The sequence below is a fragment of the Stylophora pistillata genome, chromosome 3 (assembly GCF_964205215.1).
Source record: "Stylophora pistillata chromosome 3, jaStyPist1.2, whole genome shotgun sequence".
In the NCBI taxonomy this organism is placed as follows: Eukaryota; Metazoa; Cnidaria; class Anthozoa; order Scleractinia; family Pocilloporidae; genus Stylophora; species Stylophora pistillata.
The window spans coordinates 3,039,434-3,050,906 of record NC_142521.1 but is presented as its reverse complement, the minus strand read 5'-3'; the positions used below and the strand labels follow the sequence as shown (position 1 = coordinate 3,050,906).

At 36.4% G+C, this 11,473-nt stretch overlaps 3 long non-coding RNA genes across 5 annotated transcripts; 2 read left to right on the top strand and 1 right to left on the bottom strand.

Moving 5' to 3' along the window:
- The first annotated feature begins 389 nt into the window (after positions 1-389).
- Positions 390-4,935, top strand: LOC111330516 (uncharacterized). The gene is made up of 3 exons (XR_002694802.2): positions 390-627; positions 1,731-4,336; positions 4,698-4,935. It is a non-coding gene; the product is annotated as an uncharacterized LOC111330516 (long non-coding RNA).
- A 702-nt stretch (positions 4,936-5,637) lies between these two features.
- LOC111330515 (uncharacterized) lies at positions 5,638-10,772 on the bottom strand. Of its 3 annotated transcripts, none has more exons than XR_015998747.1 (3): positions 9,473-9,670; positions 8,205-9,144; positions 5,638-5,652 (listed from the first exon to the last, which is right to left on the bottom strand). It is a non-coding gene; the product is annotated as an uncharacterized LOC111330515 (long non-coding RNA). The 3 variants fall into 3 exon arrangements; XR_015998746.1 differs by lacking the exon at positions 5,638-5,652 and adding an exon at positions 8,061-8,075; XR_002694801.2 differs by lacking the exon at positions 5,638-5,652 and having other exon boundaries at positions 8,805-9,144; positions 9,473-10,772.
- On the top strand, positions 5,983-8,385 carry LOC148734104 (uncharacterized). The gene is made up of 2 exons (XR_015998750.1): positions 5,983-6,561; positions 7,757-8,385. It is a non-coding gene; the product is annotated as an uncharacterized LOC148734104 (long non-coding RNA).
- Positions 10,773-11,473: the final 701 nt, after the last annotated feature.

The window sequence follows — 11,473 nt, the reverse complement described above, 5'->3', positions numbered from 1 at the left end:
AACTTTATAGATTGGGCCAATACTGTTAGTTTGAAAAGACGTTTTGCTTTGCGCAAGAACATTCATGCTATCCATGGTTCGCTATTTTCACCTGCGTAGGAAAATAAACTGACTGAAAAAGAACTTGTGTGTAAGAGGATTGACTCGAACACAGTACTTACACTTTTAACATCAAATTGTAGGTGTCTTCATAATCAAAGTGGGCGTAAGTGTCTCATTAATCAACCGCTTTACACAATAGCATCCTAAATTGAGTCACGTCTCGTTAAGAGGGTCTTTTCCAACACATTATCTGCAGTGTGTAAACTCAGCGTAATTATGGATTCGTAATGTGGTTTCTAAAATTCAGTCTAAGCAATCATCAACAGCGTCACCCACTCCATTACACATAACAACATAAATTTTTCAAAGGCAAAACATATATAAATACTTAGAAAGGCCTAACGAGTCTTACGGAAGGAAAGAGAAACCCAGAAGAGGTGGGAAAACAGAGAAAAATTTGAAAACACGCGATAGATACTGTAAAGAATGGGCTTTAAAATCGTTGTTGTGGTCTATGTTTTGTTGTGTTCCTTGTGCTTTTCCGAGGCGTTTGTAGGAAACATGGTTGGAAAAAGACAGTTTAAGGTACTAACAAGTTTTCACAGTTTTGCATATTGTGTAAAACTAAGAAAAATTTAGTTTTCTGTTATCTAATTCCTCATCTGTCACATATCTTATTTTCTTAGCTCATTCCATGTTCTCAATCTTTAAGTGATACTGCCATCTTGATAAAGATCATGATAACAGATCGGATTTCGTTAAAAAGCAAAAGAAATTTTTCAGTGATCAAAACAAAAATTAGCACGTAGGAAAAAACTGATTCACGCGAAGAATCCGCAGTTGCTAGGAGACCACACTTTTACTTGTCATCGTGATTGTTATGAAAGTGATGTATCGATGTCGGATTGACAGGCTTGACAATGCAGGTGGAAAACCAATATGGAAAATGTCGCAGCCAAAACAATAGACAAGAACGGCTAAGTACCCGTTTTAGTATCATGATCAGATGAACACATCTGGGGCGAGTTAGACACTTCAAAGTGGGCTGGGTCTAAACCAAAATTGCAGTATAAATCAAAATGACATTTCTTCCGGTGTGGCCGTTGAAAAAACGAAACTTGATAAAAAGTCAAATTGCACGGGAGTCTTGCAAAATCTGATTTGCTTGTCCCACTAAGTTTATGCTAGCCAGGTGTTGCTATAAAAAAAGATGTAATTCTAAATTTGAGGAACTAACAGAAATTTGAGATGGCTGAAATTATTATTTTCTATGTTCATAAGTTGTTTATATTTCGATCACCATTTATTTAGGAAAAGGGTCTGAAATGGAAAAGTGTAATACCGTGACTATGGAATCTCCGCCGTTTTTAAGGACACAAGACGTTAAGGATTGGGCTTTTTCTCCTCGGTAACCGACGTGAAATTTTCCTCATGATGGGAGATTTTACCACATTCGCATATTTTCCCTTTTGGAAGGGGCCATTATTTTCCGGAACATTAATCGGGCATAAATTAGAGTGTGGAATTCGGGTGGAGATTTATCATATACAGATGTCGACTTAACTCTTCCGGTTAACCGTTGCCGGGCAAAAATGAAAGAAGCCTAAAAAAGCATTTCAGAAATAATGAGAATGTAATTGTAAATTCTTATCATTTAGCCAAGCTCATCGTCTTTGAATTCATTGCAGGCAGAACTCCAATCCAAAAGGGATTCTCAAAACTTGTGCCATTCTGAGATCGAGCCATGTCAAGAGAAAAGGGATCGACTTTCAACCAAAAGAAGTCTTACAAGGAAATTAGAAGAAAATTATTAAACTGTATTTATACATCAGACCTTGTTTATATCTCATGATAATCATTAAACGAAATCTATTTTTCGCCATAGCTAATAATCAAATATGAACGGATAAATCTCGTAACGATGTAGTATTAGGAGGTACTTTGCTTAAGTTCCTCGTTAAGAAGAGATGAGTTTTATTTGTCCTGCAAACTTAAAGAAAAATAAACGTATTTTTAGGGTCAGGTATGTATTTATTCGTATGGTGAAGCTTTTAACCCCCATTGTGTAGTTGGATCGTTTGAAAGAGCGCCCGGTTACTTCAAGTGGAGTCGAGGGTTCTAGTCCCAGTCCCCAGATCGGTCCAAAACTCAGGGTCTTAAAATAAATGAAAAGAATGATTGTCCTTGCAAGAAGTCAGACACTTTAGTCCTCTTTCTTAACAAAGATGCACCGTAATCCTCGCTGCAACTTACACCAAAGCTATTTCTGACAAACGCAAGTAACTCTGACGAAAATACAAACTACAAAAACAAGCAAAATACTGGAAGACGGCGAAGACCATCAGCCTCATGTTAGACGGCTTCTAGAACAGATGCCTGAGGAGAACTATCTACACCTCTTGGCCCACCACTATCTCCAACCATATAAGCTGCACTATTTCGCTTATGAGCACTATGCTCCTTTGAGACCTCAACAGCAGGGACGCGACACACAAGCTTGTGTGATACAGTATTAGACATTCTTAAACGCCACAGGAGGAGATTGGACAGACTCACTTTTAACGAAAGGAGATAAAAAAGATGAACAAATACATATCATTGGAAGCTTTATTTGCCCTATTTATAGGCTTGTTATAGGATTAAAGGAATTTGTTAAGCTTGTAATGTGACAAAATATTTGTGAGTGGAAGACATGTTGCTGTTGACCTGTCCGAGTTGCCATGTTTGACAGGTTTGTATCTAAGTCTGCCTTCCTTTCAGAATTTATTATTAAAGATCGTCCTTGTGGTTATTTTTTCCGGAATTCGAACAAAAAGTTCGATCACTTGTAAGAGTGTCTTGTATCTTGACACTTTACTCGCACAGCGTTTATCCTTTCACAGAGCAAGATTTAAACGAAAGTCTCAATGGGCCTCACAGGTCCGTTAGCCGCCGGCTAGCTAGCATCAAAACAACATTAGCTGTGACATGAGACATCCTTCATGAGCGAAATAGTTTTTTTTTAATGCTAGGGAATAACGAAAACTAGCACTCTGTTATGTTCTAGGAAGCCATGAGCTGTGTTGGCCCACATCCGGGTAACAAGTCAGAGAAGTACCTTTACCAACATCTATAATTCCGTAGTAGTGCACGCAAAACTAATTTCTCCCACCTGACCGTGGCCTTAATCACACTTGCGATGCCATTAACATTTAAAATTCAAGAAGACAATGCCCAGTGATCATGTGTCCAATATTGAGCCCGCTTCGCAAACACATGAGATTACTTATTAACAATACAAGGTCATTTCTCGAACTAAAATTCACTGAAGCTAAGAACGGATATTATTATTATTATTATTTTTTTTTTCTTTATGCTTCTAATTCGCATGTATCAGTTTCCATCTGTACTCAAATTTTCCTCCTAGGATCTTTGTTTCTCTTTATGTCTCGTGACGTTTCTCTTATTCTACTACTCTCTTTTCCGCGATACTTGACACATTGCTCATTTCCAAGGTACTTTAGTCGAAAAGGAAGCTATTAGCTGTCGCGGAAGGGGATTTATTAGAAATGCTAAAGAAAACAGAAATGAACCATTCGCCATTTGATAGACACGTGGCAGAAATGTGATAATGATCTGTACAGGAAATAAACCTTTCCCGCCAAAGGGAAGCTTGGTAAATTATCAACCACACTGATCGCATAATCCAGTAATCGTATATCAACGCTCATTCTTAATCTTTTGCATCTAACCACGCACAGCAACAAGTAGTTTAGACTTTTAAGGAAGATCCTTGTAAAAATTCAAGTCAGTGGGCAATTTAGTTCCTTTTGATATTATAATACTTAACACCCTGAAGAAACCGTATCAGGCTACTCCAACTGAATTGGAAACTGACAGGGAACATGATTTAAATGCTGTAGAACATACCCTGCGGCTACAGATGAGGCAGGCAGATGTACTTACACTTCTTTTCTTTTTTGTTTCTACAAGACCTTCTTTTCAACTAATGCGTTTAGGAAGTTTTCGGGAGTAATGCACCGCCTCTGCCATTAGGGAATAAATAAAGCAGGATGTGAATATATTTTTTGTGATATCGCGAGGATGGAGGTCATATAAACGAAGGAGACGATTCCCAATTCACTGAGTCCAAAGTTTAGTCTAAACTGTAGCAATAGCAGTGTTCGTTAGAAGCAACTGTGACATGAAAACCACAACCATGGTTTCGACTCTCTGTCTCTTTTTTATTTTGTCTTCTTTTTTCCTGTTCTCAGACGCATTTGTCAGTAACAGACCCGGTAGAAGGTCTTTTAAGGTAAGTGTTGATTACTATAATTATATTTAATCTCAGAGAAATTGTTGGGTGATTGCAACGTTTAGTACAGTTAGAATGGACTTAATTGAGCTATGTCTTGAAGTCAAGGGCATCACTCTTACTTCAGAACAAAGAGATCAGATTCACTTTGTAAACAATATTTTTCCTCGTTATCACAAACCTTCACCACTGGTGCACTGACCATAATTACTTTCATCAGTGATTTAAAGCGACATATCTATAAGTTTGGTTCAAATAACTCAATTCTATGCCGCTTTTTCACCGCCTTTCTTAGTGATACCTAGACTTCGTAAAGCATTCCTTTAATAAAGCCTCTTTTGTTCTTTTGCCTCTTTTGAAGCACGAAAGAAACATTCAAGACATTTGCCAGATCGCCTTAGAACAATGTGTTGGCATGAGACCTGAGCAGCAGTCACGTGACATAAAGGCTGAAGATACAAGACTCAAGAGAAGGGACATCGATTTATTTTACCGATGAACGAAAATAGCACAAATCAAGGCGCCCTCGGAGTAAACTATTGCTTCTGTAAATTAGCACTGAAGGAGAAAGTTTGATCATTAAAGAGACTGAAAAAAGAGCGAAGTAGCTAATTTTACAGAGTTTCATTTCTTGTGGACTAAGCAAGTATAACAAGCTTTTGACTTGACAATAGATTTATAGTTAGGAATTCGACGCGAAAGCAACCATAATGTCGCCAAGCGGGAAAAAAGTGAAAAAGCAATAGTTTTTATAAACAAAACAATACATCCGCTGGCATGTATAACAAGCGGTTGAGTGTGCCCTTTTCGAATGCTTTGCTAGGTTTCACGCGCTTTTTACCGGTTTTATTGAGAGTCTTGGACTTGCTCACTTAGTATTGTTCACTTTGACAAAGCCAATTCCAATTTCTGCCATAAAAGCATTAAAATACACAAACAAGGGTTAAGAAGCGCAGAATACCAATTCGGAAAGTTGATATATCATTGATATATCATATCTTTTCCCCTTTTTACTAATTTGAATTAGCTTGAAAGGGAGAAAGAGAGAACTTACGCGAGTTTTCCCAAAAATTAATTTGTGAACATACTCATCTGATGTCACCAAAAGACTGACATGAAAAAACTTTAACATGTAAACTTTTATTAAGGCGCTTCGGCTCAATTACAGATTGTCGTTAAAGCTCTGAAGCCTACGCGTGAGTACAGGGTTTTCACATGTAAACTTTAAGAACTAGTCGAAGAGTGTGTGAAGATGAGTAACATTTTTTATAGGCTCTCCAAATGCTTCTTTCGTTCCTCCCACATGTGTATGAAATCTAAATTAAACGAAATGCGTAAATTTTATGAAAACTGGTAAAGATTTTACAAGAGCAACTGAGTACACGCCAATATGAGTCTATTTATATAAAATCTTAATTTAGAAATCTCGCTTCTTATTTGCAGCCCTGACCATAGAATAGATTTTCTGTGTTAATTACAGAACCTTGTTGAGAGGCTTAAAATCCCCACCCCCCACCCCCCCCCCCCCCCGAGGACTTCGGCTCAATTAATATGCAATTTAAATCTATCACAAATTATGGATACTTCAAATCAAAAGTGGAGTAATTATGTGTTCTTTGTCAGGGTAAAGAGGTCATCTATCAGTCATCAGGAATACTCAATAGTGAAAGAGTTTTGTCTTGAGAGACCTACGAAGATCTAAACTTAAGAGACCAAAGAAGATGGTTCGCGCTCAGATGTACAACTGTACTTTTTAATATTTACGCGGTGTTGGTGAACAACAAATACAGCAAACACTGTGATTATTAACTATCGAGAGGCGCAAATATTTAAGAGATTGTTTTGGTTGAAGAAAGAATTACGATAATGCCTCATCTGTACTCTCTTTTATCTGCTTTTTCAGTTACTAATTTTTGAAAAAATTTTTTATGGGAATTCTTCCCAAAGATCTTGGGTGAACCATGCTATGAAAGGTTTCTATATCTAAATGAGGTTACGTGGTCGTAAAAAGTTTGAAATTAGGAAGACTTTCATGAATTGTGTTAACTGACAAGGTGTCCATTAAGGAATATTAGTTATAGGCAGTTATCAGTGCAGACCGGTGACAGGATGACAAAAGAAAATTAACTTACATTTAAACCTGAATTGGCAGCGATATTTAGAGACTTCTAAAGACATATCCCGGAAAATCAAATCGTCACTGTTACGAAGACCGAACGCTGAAGGTAAGTTTGCTAGCTCGTAAATTATCCTATGATAATAGATGTTTTTAAATTTAGCGACTTATTTCAATGTCAGTATTTGACTCTTCCCAAACCTCATCAAAAACTAGTTTCACAACAATTTTAGACCGCGATCTTTAATTTGACGTTTGGATCGAGCATTGGGCACGTAGCCCTCATTACCGTTCTAACAGTTGTTCAAAGATTGATTTAAGTCGAGTATCCAACCTGCTTCAATGTTTCTCTAACTTTTAATCTGACTCATAATCGCTATGTATTTTCAGTCGGATCAGTGAGAAAACTAAATTAAGATATCTTCAACATGTCTACCGTTTTCATTTCTACTGTGCACAGAAATTTCGAAGGTTTTATTCATAGATAAATTCTTTATCTTTTTTAATTTGTTTGATTAGTACCCTACAGAAATCTTTCAAAACCCAAATCGCGTTTATCGCGATAACTGTGCATAGTAATGAAACCCATCAATTTCGTTTTTTAGGAAATTATTTGCAAACGTTTTGGTAAAAAAATCTATGGAGAGTTTGTTAGATGCTTGTTCCTGCCACCCTTTACAAAAATCTTAAATTACCCCCACAAAAAAGGCGTAATGTTATAAATTTACATTTTCAATCTACTTCCAGCTAAAAAAAAAACATTGTCAAAGTTGTTAAAATCATTTAGTTATGATATTGTGATTTACAGTCAATAAACGCTAATATCACAACCGGAAACAGTTTTGCTTCGAGTTCCATGGCAAGTTTAAGTTTAACCTTAATGACAGTCACAGAGAAAGTAATTGTTACAAATTTTTTATTTCTTTTAATCTTCGTTGTATTGTGTTACCGAACTTTTGACGTGCTCTCGTCCCCAATAGAACTCTTTATCAAATTAGTTAACGTTCAGACGAAGACTAACTTTTCAATATTGAATTACTGAAATAAAATAATTTTTTCATTTGTTGACTTTTTAAAAATAAATTTTTTATTCATCTCAAAACGATACATCCTTATTTAAATCAGCAATTCTCACCTGCGTTTTTTTTTATGTACATGTCATTATGTGATTTTTAACCAATTGAAAATGAACGTTAATCTGAAATCTTTGATTTTACTATGTTTCAAACTGCACTTACTCGTACTGTGGAATGGATAATACTTAACTTGAGATAATTGCTTTTTTTAATCCTTTTTTTCGCTAGTATTTAATAACAAAGCAGTGAATCGCATCAGTTTGGTCAACCACCAAGAAATAAGATGTTGGCTCGCTCCAGTTTACTTGTATTTTCTTTTTTTCTCGTCCTGTTGCTGGGCATGGACGCTAAGCAGTTGCGTGAGTTTTCTGCTGTAACTAAAGACAACGACTTGAAAGAAGATCTGAGAAACTTTGCGCAGGAAAAGCGCGGGAGGCAATCCTCAGAGGAGAGGCTAAGAAAACGATTTCAAAGCGCCCGGCAATTTCAACGCTGTGAGAATGGTAGATTCATGTTTCTTTGTAAATGACAACATTGAAAAAATATCCTGCGAAGAATAATGCAGTAGATTATGTGGTGTAGGACATTAGATAGAATAGAGAGAATTTTATATGCGCATTATTGCTCTTGTTGTGAACTAAGGAATCAAGAAAATAAACTCATTAAATATACTTACATACTTAAGTTATCTCAGATACTACGAAAGCTGTGTTTGTTAAATTGAGGGAAATGTACTTTTTCACCACAGGGCCCACGGTGACTTTTAACTAATAGCCTGGCTTCATTGTTCCCATTATCTCCGGTAATGTATGCAAGAGTTACCACTGCCTGTGAGATTTCATCCTTTAAGAACGACTGAGTTAAGAAGCAAAGGAAATTATACAATGTTAGAAGACGTAAATGCAAATTCTCTTAGACCTTTTTACATTGAGGCTCGGTAATGAAATCGAGACAGATGTTTTTTGTCTTACAGTTTCATGAGCTTGGGACACAGTAAGCGGTCTCTGATTGGTTTAGAAATTCGATGCCTTTCGATGTGGGTTGCATAGTGAACTCATGATCTTGATGGACTGCTGAACCGCGCGGGACCGAGCGAAAAAGTGTGATTTAGAAGCTAGGAGTAAATGTAAATCTAATGCTGTAAAGAAAGGGAAGCCAAGGCTTGGTGAGAAATAGTAAAAAGAGGATGTGCGGGAGAACACGGGAAATTCTTGTCATTTACAGACCCTTTGTTGATCACGAGCCGTTAAAGCGAGTAATAAACATGCCTCTAAAATTGCACCACCTACAAATTTATTGTCAAGTCAATGTCCTTATAGATTTGCTTACTTCACAAGAAATGAAACTTTTTATGATGTGCAATCATGCACTCAGTTTGATATTCAGTGGACTTCAGTTGAACAAAGTTCTACTCTTCTTTTAACAATAATTTACATAAGCAACATGTACAATTTTCTTCGATAGCGGCGTGGATTGCGTTATCTTCATTCATCGATAATGTCTCTTTTCTTGGATCTCGACTCACGAGTGTTTGTGTCACGTGACTGTAGCTTGGGTCTCAGGGTACCACATTGTTCGTAGACGAACCGGCAGATATCCCGAATATCTCTATTATGCTTTAAGGAATGAAGCAGAAAGAGTGTTTGTTACTAAGTGCCTTTACAAAGTCGATAGAAAGTATAAAAAGGCCGTAGAATTGATTAACTGTGCCGAAATATTCAGCTTAGATTTTATAAGACCGATGGTAGTGATAATGGCCAGTAAACCAGTGGTCAAAAAATGGGTTGTGTTAAAGAAGAAAATGTTGTTTATAAAGTAAATATAAAGTAATGGTGCCCCTAAATTTAAGACAGTTCAATTAGGTTCATTTTATCTCTACTTAATCAACGTTGTCAATCATCCCACAATTTCTCTGAGATAAAATATATATTATTTCATACCGACCTTAAAAAACCTTTTACCAACTTGGTTATTGAGGGTAAATGCGTCAGAGAATTTGACAAAAGAAGACAAAATAAGACAGCAACATAGAGTCCAAACCATTGTTGAAGTTTTCATGTCAAACTGAATTAACTTCTAAAGACCACTGCTGGTTCTAGTGTTTATAGTAAATTATTGATCAATGGGAAGGGAACCGTTTGCTCCGTTTATATGACCTCCATCTTCAGGATATCCGCAAAAAAACGATTTACATCCTGCTCTATCATATAATTAATGGCAGAAGCGGTACATTGCTTCCGAAAACTTCCTTCCTTAAAACGCATTAGTTAAGATGAATGTTTGTAAAGAGACAAAGAACTGAGAATGCACCTGCTCGTGTAATCTGTAGCTGCAGAACGTAACACTTTCAACTGCATGTTAACCAATCTCTCTGCCAGTTTTCTATTTCAGTGAAGTAGTATTCACTTCTTCAAAGTGTTAAGTATATGATGTCATAGCAAAAAAAAACTACCCAACTTGAATTTTTTTTCAAGAATCTTCCTTAATAACCTAAACTACTTACTGCTGCGCGAGTTTAGATACAGAAGATTAAGAAAAAACGCTAATAATCATTGATTCGGAAAGCTTTCCTTTGGTGGCAAAGGCTTATTTCCTAAACAGACCATTATCACATTACTGCCTCGCGTCTATCATACGACAAAGTGTATTTTTGTTTTCTTTGCCATTATTAGAAAATCCCCTTTCCGTGACGACTAAAAGCTTCCTTTTCAACTAAAGTACCTTGGAAAGGAGCAATGTGTTAAGTATTGCATAGGGAGTTGTAAAATAAGAGACACATCACGAGACATAAAGAGATATAAAGCTCCTAATAGGAAAATTTGCGTGTAGATGGAAACTAATACATGTGAATTAGAAGCGTAAAAAAACATAAAAATAATTATAATATCCGTTCTTAGCTTCAGTGAATTTAAGTAAGAGAAATGTCATTGTATTGTTAATAATTGCCATTTGTCATGGCGAGACGGGCTCAATATTGAGCACACGATCACTTGGCTTTGTCTTCTTAAATTTATGTGTAAGGCATTGTTTTCAGTTGATTAAGGCCACGATTAAATGGGCGTTTTCGGAATTATAGATTGATGTTCGTAACAGTGATTCTGTGGCTTATTTCTAGTTCATTGTGGACCAACACAGTTCTAGGCTCATAAGAATATAACAAAGTGTCAGTTTTCCTTATTACCTGGCATGAAAAAAAAATTTCGCTCATGAAGGATCTATAATGTCCCGTTACATTTCCACTTTAAAGGTCTGTAAACATATTGGTGAGCTACTTCAATACTAAATTCACTAAGATATAGGCTCGCTAAATTCCTTTATGCTGTCAAATAAGGATAACATATTTCCAGCGACTGTAACTCACAAAATGAAAAACGATTCTTCTTAATGGATACGAAGAATTTATAGTTCTCGCTTTATAAAGCAAAGATTTACCTATTAATATCTGTCTCTCCATGATAGAAAAGAAAATGTCCTTTGGCACACTTTTGTGAAAGTCCATCTAATGAATTTAGTGAGTGACATGTTATTGTATTCCAGTTGGCGCAAAAAAGTAGCAGGCAAGGTATTGGACGGAAACACTGTCCCTTGATCAGTCTTCGAAGAACAATCTTACTAAAGTTTTACTTCAATGATAATTGAAGAAAAAAAAGTCGGACAGAACGTTAGAGAGTCCAGATTAATCTATAGACATCCCTCAGGTCTGTACCCGTAGGAAAGTGGGTGACCTGATGAATTTGTTCTCGGGCTTTACCTGTTCAGTGTAGACAGCCTGTACTTTACTGTTTCTCTCTCTCGTTTAATTTCAGCTGTTTTTTTGACTGTAATTAATGTTTTTTAAGAGCAGTTACGTTATCCTTTTTAGTTTTTTACTTCGCCGCTAAAATGATTCGGCCAACGCTTTAATGCTTTCACAGCAGCCATTAGATTTTTCTTTTGTGAACCGTT